Source organism: Heterodontus francisci, chromosome 34 (assembly GCF_036365525.1).
Source record: "Heterodontus francisci isolate sHetFra1 chromosome 34, sHetFra1.hap1, whole genome shotgun sequence".
Taxonomy (NCBI): domain Eukaryota; kingdom Metazoa; phylum Chordata; class Chondrichthyes; order Heterodontiformes; family Heterodontidae; genus Heterodontus; species Heterodontus francisci.
In genome coordinates, this window is record NC_090404.1 from 4,073,322 (window position 1) to 4,085,376 (window position 12,055).

Consider the following 12,055-nt stretch of genomic DNA (forward strand, 5'->3'; position numbering starts at 1 on the left):
CTGATCCAACCAATGACAAGAATGGACCCGCGGCAGCACTCCCTCCAATAACACAATCGGTTCAGAGCAAGAGCAGCAAACGGAAGTTGTGGGCGAGGATGCCGCAGACTCAAAATTTGAGTGAAGTGTGAGGCGACACTCTGCTGCACTCGGAACTGATTGAGCGGGAATAGTGTCTGTTGAATCTCCAGAATTCTGTGGCTATTCTCCACCTGCTTACTGTTCAGTTGACTGGGAAATTTAGAGTGGAAGGAGAATGAAGGTACCAGAATAATAGAATCTGAGAGCACAGAGTGAGGCCATTCGGCCTATACTCCCTATGCCTCTTTGGAAGAGTTCACTAATTCATACCTCACCCCCTACATTTTTCGCATTGTCCTGTTTTGTTGTTCATTTTCAAGTATATATAGAAATCCCTTTCGGAAATTACTGTTCAATCTGCTTCCACCACCCTTTCAAGCAGTACATTCCAAATCTTAACAAATCACCGTGTATTAAATATAACTCAATTTTCCCTGTCATTTTTCTGCAACTCTTTTAATTTGGAGTCCTTGGGATACACAATTTTATGCCAGTGGAAACAGTTACGTGCAATCTACTCTATACTGATATATGGAGAACAATCCCAGCTTTCTCTCGTCCCTCTGCATAAACGTTCATCATTTTACTTATTCTTTAATCGGAGGTGGGCATCTCTGGTGAGGTCAGTATTTAATACCTGTCTCTACTTGCCTTTGATAAGGTGGTGGTGAGCTGCCTTCTTGAACTACCGCAGTCCTGGGGGTGCAGGTTCACCCACAGTGCTATTAGGAAGGCAGCTCCAGGATTTTGACCCAGCAACAGTGAAGGAACGGCGCTTTCGTTTCAAGTCAGGATGGTGTGTGGTTTGGAGGGGAACTTGCAGCTGCTGGCATTCCTAAGTTTCTACCGTCCTTGTCCTTCTAGGTGTTAGAGATCACGGGAATGGAAGGTACTGTCCAAGGCGTCTTGGTGCGTTGCTGCAGTGCATCTTGTAGATGGTACACACTGCTGCTACTGTGTATGGGTGGTGGAGTGAGTGAATGCTGAAGGTTGTGGATGTGGTGCCGATCAAGCGGGCTGCATTCTCCTGGATGGTGTCGAGCTTCCTGTCTGTTGTTGGAGCTGCACGCATACAGGCAAATGGAGGGTATTCCATCACACTCCAGACTTATGCATGTAGGTGGAGGACAGGCTTTGTGGAGACAGTAAGTTAGTCACTCGCTGCAGAATTCCTCGCCTCTGACCTGCTCTAGTAGCCATAGTACTTTTATGGCTGGTCCAATTCAGTTTCTGGTCAATGATAACCTGCAGAATTAGGTCCGTGGGGGGTTCAGCAATGGCAATGGTATTGTACATCAAGGGAAGATGGTTCGATTCTCTTTTGTTTGAGATGGTCATTGCCTGGCTCCTGCGTTGTGTGAAGTTTACCTGCCACTTATCAGCCCAAGCCTGGATGTTGTCCAGATCTTGCTGCATCTGGATACGGACTGCCGCGAATGGTGCTGAACATTGTGCAATCCTCAGCGAATATACCAATTCTGACCTTATTATTGAAGGAAGGTCATCGACGAAGCAGCTGAGGATGGTCTTTCCTAGGACACTACCCTGAGGAACTCATGCAGTGATGTCCTGGGACTGAGATGATTGACCTCCAACAACCACAACCATCTTCATTTGTCCAGGTATGACTCCAACCAGCGGAAATGTTCCCCCTTGATTCTCATGGGCACCCGTTTTGCTCAGGCTCCTTGATGCTCTACTCCTGCTACCATTTTGGTTTACTTCCTCTGCACTCGCACCAATGTCTTGAGATTCTTTTTCAATAGTGGGGACAGCTGTTAAGCTAACAGGCATATAATTTCCTGCTGTCTGTCACACCCCTTTTTGCGAGTTTTCAATCCTCTCGGAGGTTTCCAGAATCTAGGGTATTTTGGGAGATTGCAACCAATACATCCACTATCTCTACAGCGACTTCTTTTAAAGGGAGATGGAGTGGAGCAATGTGAGGGGATCCCTCGGCTGGTGTTCAGTGAGTTCAGGAAGATGGTATCAGAGGGAATGGAGCATGGAGAGAAGATTCCTGGGGTGATCTTCGGTGAGTTCAAGGAGATGGTGTAAGAGGGAATAGAGCAGAACAAAGAGGAAGTTCAACTGAGGCGGGGGGGGGGGGGGGGTGGAGGCAGGGGGGTGCGGAGGGCAAATAACGAGGTATAGTAGAAATGATGGAGGCAGTGATTCAACATGTGCATAACAGAAAAGTGGACACTGTGTGTGTATCTGACAGAACAGGTGGACAGTGTGGTTTGTGTATATAACAGTAAATTTGAAGTTAGAGTCTATGTGTCAGATAGACCTCAGAATCCGGGGCTCATTCCTACCGTTTGTCCTCCCTCTTGTGTCTACCAGACTCTGGGAGTCATCCCAGCAATTGAATTGATTCAAATTCATTGAAACCCTAATTAACTATTTAATTAATAAATAGAGGAGCAACTAATCCGGAGGGAGGAGATTACTGCATTTAATATTTATAGTAGAAAGCTAGCGCTAGGGACCATATAGTTAATTGTAACTTTATTTAGTAAGGATTTAATAAGTATTTCTTTTAAATTAATGTATTAATTAGTGCTAGAAATGTCTGTTAGAGGGGTAAAGTGCTTCACCTGTGAGATGTGGGAGGTCCATGACACTTCCAGCATTGCGGACAACGTCATCTGCAAGAAGTGTACCCAATTGCAGCTCGTCACAGACCGCATGTATCGGTTGGAGCAGCAATTGGATGCGCTTAGGAGCATGCAGGTGGTGGAAAGCATCATAGACAGGAGTTTTAGAGATGTGGGTACACCCAAGGTGCAGGCAGATGGATGGGTGACCGCTAGAAGGGGCAGGCAGTTAGTGCAGGAATCCCCTGTGGCTGTCCACCTCTCTAACAAGTATACCGTTTTGGATACTGTTGGGAGGGATGGCCTATCAGGGGAAAACAACAGCAGCAGCCACAGCAGTGGCACCACGGCTGGTTCTGTTGTTCAACAGGGAGAGACAAAGCGCAGAAGAGCATTAGTTCTTGGGTACTCTATAGTCAGGGGCACAGATAGGCGCTTCTGAGGTCGTGAAAGAGACTCTAGGATCGGATACTGCCTTCCTGGTGCCAGGTTCAATGATGTCTCTGAATGGGCAGGGGGCATTCTGAAGGGGAAGGTGAACAGCCAGAGTTTGTGGTACACACTGGTACCAACGACATAGGCAGGAAGAGTGACAGGGTTCTGCAGGAGGAATAACTTAGGTTGTAAGTTAAAAAACAGGACCTCTCGGGTTGTAATTTCGGGATTACTCTCTGTGCCACGTGCCAGTGAGGCGAGAAATAAGAAGATAGTGCAGCTGAACACGTGGCTAAACAGCTGGTGCTGGAGGGAGGGTATCAGATATCTGGATCATTGGGATCTCTTCCGGGGCAGGTGGGACCTGTACAAGAAGGACGGGTTGCATCTAAACTGGAGGGGCACAAATGTCCTGGCCGCAACTTTTGCTCACGTCACTCGGGAGGGTTTAAACTCGTGTGGCAGGGGGGAGGGAACAAGAGCAGTTGGTCAGCAGGTGAAGCAACTGAGGGGGAACTAGTAAATAAGGCCAGTAAGACTGAGAGGAAGAGCAGGCAGGGAGATGTTGCTGAGCACAGCGGGACTGGTGGTCTGAAGTGCATTTGTTTCAGTGCGAGAAGTATAACAGGTAAGGCAGATGAAATTAGAGCTTGGATTAGTACTTGATGTTGTTGCTATTACAGAGATTTGGTTGAGGGAAGGGCAGGATTGCCAACTAAATGTTCCAGGATTTAGAAGCTTCAGGCGGGATAGAGGGGGGTGCAAAAGGGGTGGGGGAGTTACATTACTGGTTAAGGAGAATATCACAGCTGTACTGCGGGAGGATACCTCGGAAATCTCATGCAGCGAGGCATTATGCAGAGCTCAGGAATAGGACGGGTGCAGTCACAATGTTGGGGGTTTACTGCAGGCCTCCCAACAGCCAGCGGGAGAGAGAGAGAAGCATATATGTAGATAGATTTTGGAAAGATGTAAAAGCAACAGGTTTGTTGTGGTCGGTAATTTAAACTTCCCCTATATTGACTGGGACTCAATTAGTGTTAGGGGCTTGGATGGGGCAGAATTTGGAAGGAGCATCCAGGAGGGCTTCTTGAAACAATGTGTAGATTGTCCAACTAGGGAAGGGGCCGTACTATACCTGGTATTGGGGAATGAGCCCAGCCAGGTTGTCGAAGTTTCTGTAAGGGAGCATTTCCGGAACGGTAGCCATAATTCCGTAAGTTTTAAGGTTCTTGTGGATAAGGATAAGAGTAGTCCTCCGGTGAAGGTGCTAAATTGGAGGAAGGCTAATTATAACAATATTAGGCAGGAACTGAAGAATTTAGATTGGGGGCGGCTGTTTGAGGGTCAATCAACATCTGACATGTGGGAGTCTTTCAAACGTCAGTTGATTAGAATCCAGGACCGGCATGTTCCTGTGAGGATGAAAGATAACTTTGGCAAGTTTTGGGTACCTTGGATAACGAGGGATATTGTGAGCCTAGTGAAAAAGTAAAAGGAAGCATTCGTAAGGGCGAGAAGGCTGGGAACATACGAAGCCCTTGAGGAATATAACGAAAGTAGAAAGCAACTTAAGCAAGGAGTCAGGAGGGTTAAAAGCGGTCATGAAAAGTCTTTGACAAACAGGATTAAGGAGAATCCCACGGCTTTATATACGTATATAAAGAACAAGAGGGTAGCAAGGGTAAGGGTTGGCCCACTCAAGGACAGAGGAGGAAATCTATGCGTGGAGCCTGAGGAAGTGTGCGAGGTACTAAATGAGTACTTTGTATCAGTATTCACCCAAGAGAAGGACTTGGTGGATGATGAGGCCGGGGAAGGGAGTGTAGATAGTCTGGGTCATGTCGATATCAAAAAGGAGGAGCTGTTGGGTGTCTTGAAAAACATTAAGATCGAGATGTCCCCAGGGCGTGATGGGATCTACTACCCCAGAATACTGAGGGAGGCAAGGGAGGAAATTGCTGGAGCCTTGACTGAAGTCTTTGTATCCTCATTGGCGACAGGTGAGATCCCAGAGGAGAGGAAAATAGCCAATGTTGTTCCTTTGTTTAAGAAGGGTGGTAAGGATAATCCAGGAAATTAGAGGCCGGTGAGCCTTCCGTCAGTGGTAGGGAAATTATAAGAGAGGATTCTTCGGGACAGAATTTATTCCCATTTGGAAACAAATGGACTTATTAGCAAGAGGCAGCTTGGTTTTGTGAAAGAGAGGTCGTGTCTCACTAACTTGATCGTGTTGTTTGAGGAAGTGACGAAGATGATTGATGAAGGAAGGGCAGTGGAAGTTGTCTACATGGACTTAAGTAAAGCCTTTGACAAGGTCCTTCATGGCAGATTGGTACAAAAGGTGAAGTTACACGGGATCAGAGGTGAGCTGGCAAGATGGATGCAGAACTGGCTCGGTCAAAGAAGTCAGAGGGTAGCAGTGGAAGGGTGCTTTTCTGAATGGAGGACTGTGACTAATGGTGTTTTGCAGGGATCAGCGCTGGGACCTTTGCTGTTTGCAGTATATGTAAATGATTTGGAGGAAAATGTAGCAGGTCTGATTAGTAAGTTTGCGGATGACACAAAGGTTGGTGGAGTTGAGAATAGTGATGAGGATTGTCAGAGGATGCAGCAGGATATAGATCGGTTGGAGACATAGGCAGAGAAATGGCAGTTGGAGTTTAATCCGGACAAATGTGAGGTAATGCATTTTGGAAGGTCTAATACAAGTGGGAAGTATACAGTAATGGCAGAACCCTTAGGAGTATTGACAGGCAGAGAGATCTGGGCGTACAGGTCCAAAGATCACTGAAAGTGGCAAAGCAGGTGGATAAGGTAGTCAAGAAGGCATATGGCATGCTTGCCTTCATCGGTTGGGGCATAGAGTATAAAAATTGGCAAGTCATGCTGCAGCTGTACAGAACCTTAGTTAGGCCACACTTGGAATATTGCATACAATTCTGGTCGCCATACCACCAGAAGCATATGGAGGCTTTGGAGAGGGTACAGAAGAGGTTTACCAGGATGTGGCCTGGTCAGGAGGGTATTAGCTGCCAGGAGAGGTTGGATAAACTCGAATTGCTTTCACTGGAACGACAAGGTGGAGGGGTGACATGATAGAGGTTTACAAAGTTATGTGTTGCATGGGCAGAGTGCTTAGTCGGAAGGTTTTTCCCAGGGTGGAAGAGTCAGTTACTAGACGACATAGGTTTAAGGTGCGAGGGGCAAAGTTTAAAGGGGATGTTTCCCGGCGGAGCAGCAGGAGAAGGTAGCGACTCTTCGGTGGGTGAGTGAAGGCATCAGGAGCTGTGTTTTAAAAGTAAGTACTTACTGTTTTACTTACTGTTTTCCTTGTCTTTGAGTTTCTTTTGGCGCCGGAGGAACCGGAAGCTGGTCGGCAGCGAGGACTCCTGGGTAGGTATTTTCCTTAAAGGTGCGGAGCTCCGTGGACTCGGCCTCATTTCCCGGCGGAGCAGCAGGAGAAGGTAGCGACTCTTCGGTGGGTGAGTGAAGGCATCAGGAGCTGTGTTTTAAAAGTAAGTACTTACTGTTTTACTTACTGTTTTCCTTGTCTTTGAGTTTCTTTTGGCGCTGGTCGGCAGCGAGGACTCCTGGGTAGGTATTTTCCTCAAAGGTGCGGAGCTGAGTAAACCCGAGCCACTACACATGTAGTGTCTCCCACCCATCCTCCTCCTCTAACCTAATAATAAGACCCTTTTTACCCTCCTCCTCTAACCAAAAAGGACTGAACAGGTAAGCTATTTACTGTTTTTGTTAATATCTATAGTTGTACTTAACTAAGGGGTAATTGAATAAAAGAAATGGCAGCCAGTGTAGTGTATTGCTCCTCCTGCAGAATGTTCGAGGTGAGGGAAACCTCCGGTGGCCCTGCCGACTTCACCTGCTGGAAGTGCATCCGTCTCCAGCTCCTATCAGACCGTGTTAGGGAATTGGAGCTGGAGCTGGATGAACTGAGGATCATTCGGGAAGCTGAGGGGTTGATAGATAGAAGCTACACGGAGGTCGTTACTCCACAAATCAAAGGCAGCTGGGTAACAGTTAGAGGTGGGAAGAGGTCAGTGCAGGGATCTCCTGTGGTCGTTCCCCTCAACAACAAGTATACAGTTTTAGATACTGTTGGGGGGGACGGCCTATCGGGGGCAGGCTGCAGTGACCGGGCCTCTGGCACGGGGTCCTGCACTGTGGCTCAGAAGGGAAGGAGGGAGAATGGGAGAGCACTAGTCATCGGGGACTCGATGGTGAGGAGTACGGACAGGCGGTTCTGTGGGCGCAGGCGAGACGCACGGATGGTTTGTTGCCTCCCTGGTGCCAGGGTCCGTGATGTTTGTGATCGCGTCTTCATGATCCTTAAAGGGGAGGGGGAGCAGCCAGAGGTCGTGGTGCACATTGGCACCAACGACGTAGGAAGGAAGGGTGGCACAGATGTTAGAAGTGAGTTTAGGGAGTTAGGCTGGAAGCTGAAAGCTCGGACGGACAGAGTTGTTATCTCTGGTTTGTTGCCGGCGCCACGTGATAGTGAGGCTAGGAATAGGGAGAGAGCACAGCTGAACACGTGGCTGCAGGAATGGTGTAGGAGGGAGGGCTTCCAGTTCTTGGATAATTGGACTGCATTCTGGGGAAGATGGGACCTGTTCAAACAGGACGGGCTGCATCTGAACCAGAGGGGCACCAATATCCTGGGAGGGAGGTTTGCTAGTACTGTTCGGGAGGGTTTAAACTAGTTTGGGAGGGGGATGGGAACCGGACTTGTAATCCAGGGACCAGTGGGTCCACTCAGAAAGACAAAGAGTGTAGTGAGGTATTGGGGAAGGTAGCACTGTCACAGAGGACAGATGGGCACGGAGAAGGGTTAAAGTGCGTATACTTCAACGCAAGAAGCATCAGGAATAAGGTGAGTGAATTGAAGGCGTGGATGGGCACTTGGGACTACGATGTTGTGGCCATCACTGAAACGTGGATAGGTGAGGGGGAGGAATGGTTTTTGGAGGTACCTGGTTATAGATGTTTTCATAAGATTAGGAATGGTGGTAAAAGAGGTGGGGGGGGGTGGCATTGTTAGTTAGAAATAGTGTAACAACTGCTGAAAGAATTTTCGAGGAGGATCTGCCGACTGAGGCACTGTGGGTTGAGGTCAGGAACAGGAAAGGAGCAGTCACCTTGATGGGAGTTTTCTATAGGCCCCCCAATAGCAGCAGGGAGGTGGAAGAGCAGATTGGGAAACAGATTTTGGAAAGGAGCAGAAGTCACAGGGTAGTAATTATGGGGGATTTCAACTTCCCAAATATTGATTGGCAACTCTTTAGATCGAATAGTTTGGATGGGGTAGTGTTTGTGCAGTATGTCCAGGAAGCTTTTCTGACTCAGTATGTAGACTGCCCGACCAGAGGGGAGGCAATATTGGATTTGGTACTAGGTAATGAACCAGGGCAAGTGATAGAGCTGTTGGTGGGCGAGCACTTTGGAGATAGTGATCACAATTCTGTAGCATTCACTGTGGTAATGGAGAGGGATAGGTATGTGCAACAGGGCAAGGTTTACAATTGGGGGAAGGGTAGATATGATGCTGTCAGGCAGGAACTGAGGAGCATAAGTTGGGAGCATATGCTGGCAGGGAAGGGCACGGTCGAAATGTGGAACTTTTTCAAGGAGCAGATAGTAGGGGCCATTGATAAGCATGTCCCTGTCAGACAGGGAAGGGATGGTCATGTGAGGGAACCGTGGTTGACAAGAGAGGTTGAGAGTCTTGTTAGGAAGAAGAAGGATGCGTATATAAAGTTGAGGAAAAAGGGCACAGGCATAGCTCTGGAGGGATACAAGATGGCCAGGAAGGATCTGAAGAAAGGGATTAGGAGAGCTAAGAGAGGGCATGAAAAATGCTTGGCGGGTAGGATAAAAGAAAACCCCAAGGCCTTTTACGCGTATGTCAGAAATATGAGGATGACTAGGGGGACCGTAGGTCCGGTCAAGGACAATAGCGGGAGACTGTGTGTTGAGCCGGAAGAGATAAGTGAGGTTTTGAATGAGTACTTCTCTTCGGTATTTACGAATGAGAAGGGGTGTATTACTGAAGAGGACGGTGTGAAACAGACTGGTAAGCTCGAGGAAGTGCTCGTTAGGAGGGAAGATGTGTTGCGGTTTTTGAATAACTTGAAGATAGACAAGTCTCCCGGGCCTGACGGGGTATATCCAAGGATGTTATGGGAAGCAAGGGATGAAATTGCAGAGCCGCTGGCAATGATCTTTTCATCTTCTCTGCTGACGGGGGTGGTACCAGGTGATTGGAGGGTGGCAAATGTTGTGCCCCTGTTCAAGAAAGGGAATAGGAACAACCCTGGGAATTACAGGCCAGTTAGTCTTACTTCGGTGGTAGGCAAGTTGATGGAAAAGGTGCTGAGGGATAGGATTTCTGAGCATCTGGAAAGACACTGCTTGATTCGGGACAGTCAGCACGGTTTTGTGAGGGGTAGGTCTTGCCTCACAAGCCTGATTGAATTCTTTGAGCAGGTGACCAAGCAAGTGGATGAGGGTAAACCAGTGGATGTGGTGTACATGGATTTTAGTAAGGCATTTGATAAGGTCCCCCATGGTAGACTTATGGAGAAAGTCAGGAGGCATGGGATAGTGGGGAATGTGGCCAGTTGGATTAAGAATTGGCTAACTGATAGAAGGCAGAGAGTGGTCTTAGATGGTAAATACTCAGCCTGGAGCCCAGTTACCAGTGGCGTGCCGCAGGGATCAGTTCTAGGTCCTCTCCTGTTTGTGATTTTTATTAACGACTTGGATGAGGAAGTCGAAGGGTGGGTCAGTAAATTTGCAGATGATACAAAGGTTGGTGGAGTTGTGGATACCGAGGAGGGCTATTGTCGTCTGCAAAGGGACTTGGATAGGTTGCAGTGCTGGGCTGAAAAGTGGCAGATGGAGTTTAACCCTGAAAAGTGTGAGGTCGTCCATTTTGGAAGGACAAACATGAATGCAAAATACTGGGTTAACGGTAGGGTTCTTGGGCATGTGGAGGAGCAGAGAGACCTTGGGGTCTATGTGCATAGATCATTGAAAGTTGCAACTCAAGTGGATAGGGCTGTGAAGAAGGCATATGGGGTGTTAGCGTTCATTAGCAGAGGGATTGAATTTAAGAGCCGTGAGGTGATGATGCAGCTGTACAGGACCTTGGTAAGGCCTCATTTGGAGTACTGTGTGCAGTTCTGGTCGCCTCATTTTAGGAAGGATGTGGAAGCCTTGGAGAGGGTGCAGAGGAGATTTACCAGGATGTTGCCTGGAATGGAGAATAAGTCTTACGAGGAAAGGCTGAACATTCTAGGCCTCTTCTCATTAGAAAGGAGAAGGATGAGGGGTGACATGATAGAGGTTTATAAGATGATCAGGGGAATAGATAGGGTAGACAGTCAGAAACTTTTTCCCCGGGTGGAGCAAAGCGTTACAAGGGGTCATAAATTTAAGGTGAAGGGTGGGAGATATAAGGGGGATGTCAGGGGAAGGTTCTTTACCCAGAGAGTGGTCGAGGCATGGAATGCCTTGCCCGGGGAAGTTGTTGAGTCAGAAACTTTAGGGACTTTCAAAAGGCTTTTGGATAGGTATATGGATAAAGGAGAATGATGGGGTATAGATTAAATTGTCCTTGACAGAGGACAAAGGATCGGCACAACATTGTGGGCCGAAGGGCCTGTTCTGTGCTGTATGTTCTATGTTCTATGTTCTATGTTCTATGTTCTATGATGTGCGAGGCAAACTCTTTACACAGAGGGTGGTGAGTGCCTGGAACCTGCTGCCGGGGGAGGTGGTGGAAGCAGGTACGATAGTGACGTTGAAGAGGCATCTTGACAAATGCACTAATAGGATGGGAATAGAGGGATACGGTCCCCGGATGTGCAGAAGGTTTTAGTTTAGACAAGCATTGTTCATTTTTCTTTGAATTGTGCCTCCTTCTTTGTCTAATAGGCTTCAGGATCAGGAAGTCATTCCCAGGGGTTGTCCTCTCTGATGTATTCGATAGTCCCTTGAATGTGGGCTCCCTGTTGTGGAAAATGGACCCCAGGCTCTTGGGATAATTCCCAGCATTTATTCTTAATGGTCTATCGTTCCAGATATTCATTAGTCTTGAGGAATCATTCCCAGGGTTTATTGTCTCTCGTGTCTGTGTTATATTTCTAACCTGGTCAGTGCCTGCCCTGGGAGCGTTTGCTGGTGCAGTGTAGAGGGAGCTTTACTGTGTATCTAACCCGGGCTGTGCCTGCCCTGAGAGTGTGTTTTGCGGCAGTGTGAAGGGAGCTGTCCTCTGCATTATCCCGTAAACTACCTATCCTGGGAGTGTTTGATGGACAGTATTCTTTCATATACTACACTGCTCTTTAATGCAACCTGGCACCTGACTGTGACAGACCATGGGAGGTGCTCCTCTTCGCTGTGCGGCCATTCCGACCCTGGGCATTGGCATTTTGAGGCAGAAGGAAAGGTGGCTATATTCTGATGAGCCACTGGATGGCACAGCAGCACCATCACCGAAAGACTTTTGGTTCAAACACAAACCAGACAGGACTGGTGGAAAACAGCTGTCAGGAAAAGGGAAAATGTGTAATCGGTAAAATGGAGCGTGTGAATGGGCCTTGGAGCAGGGAATTGAGCAAAGTCAAGTTAGTCCATTTGTTACTCAAGATTTATTCACAATTTCAAAAAAAACATTTTACAGAAACATTTTTAAAGGGTCCAAAGTGAATTTAGCACCTGTGAGTCACATTGAGGACAAAACACATGCGATCTGAGCTGTAGACTACTTCTAAAATTGTTACAGATCAGAGAGAAAACAGGGGCTCAACATAAAGAGAAGGAAACAGTTGCAAATAAGGGATAGTTATTTATTTACAGATGAAATTCAAACTATTGTGAAACTCGAAGGTGCATAGACATTATCGGTAAGATTA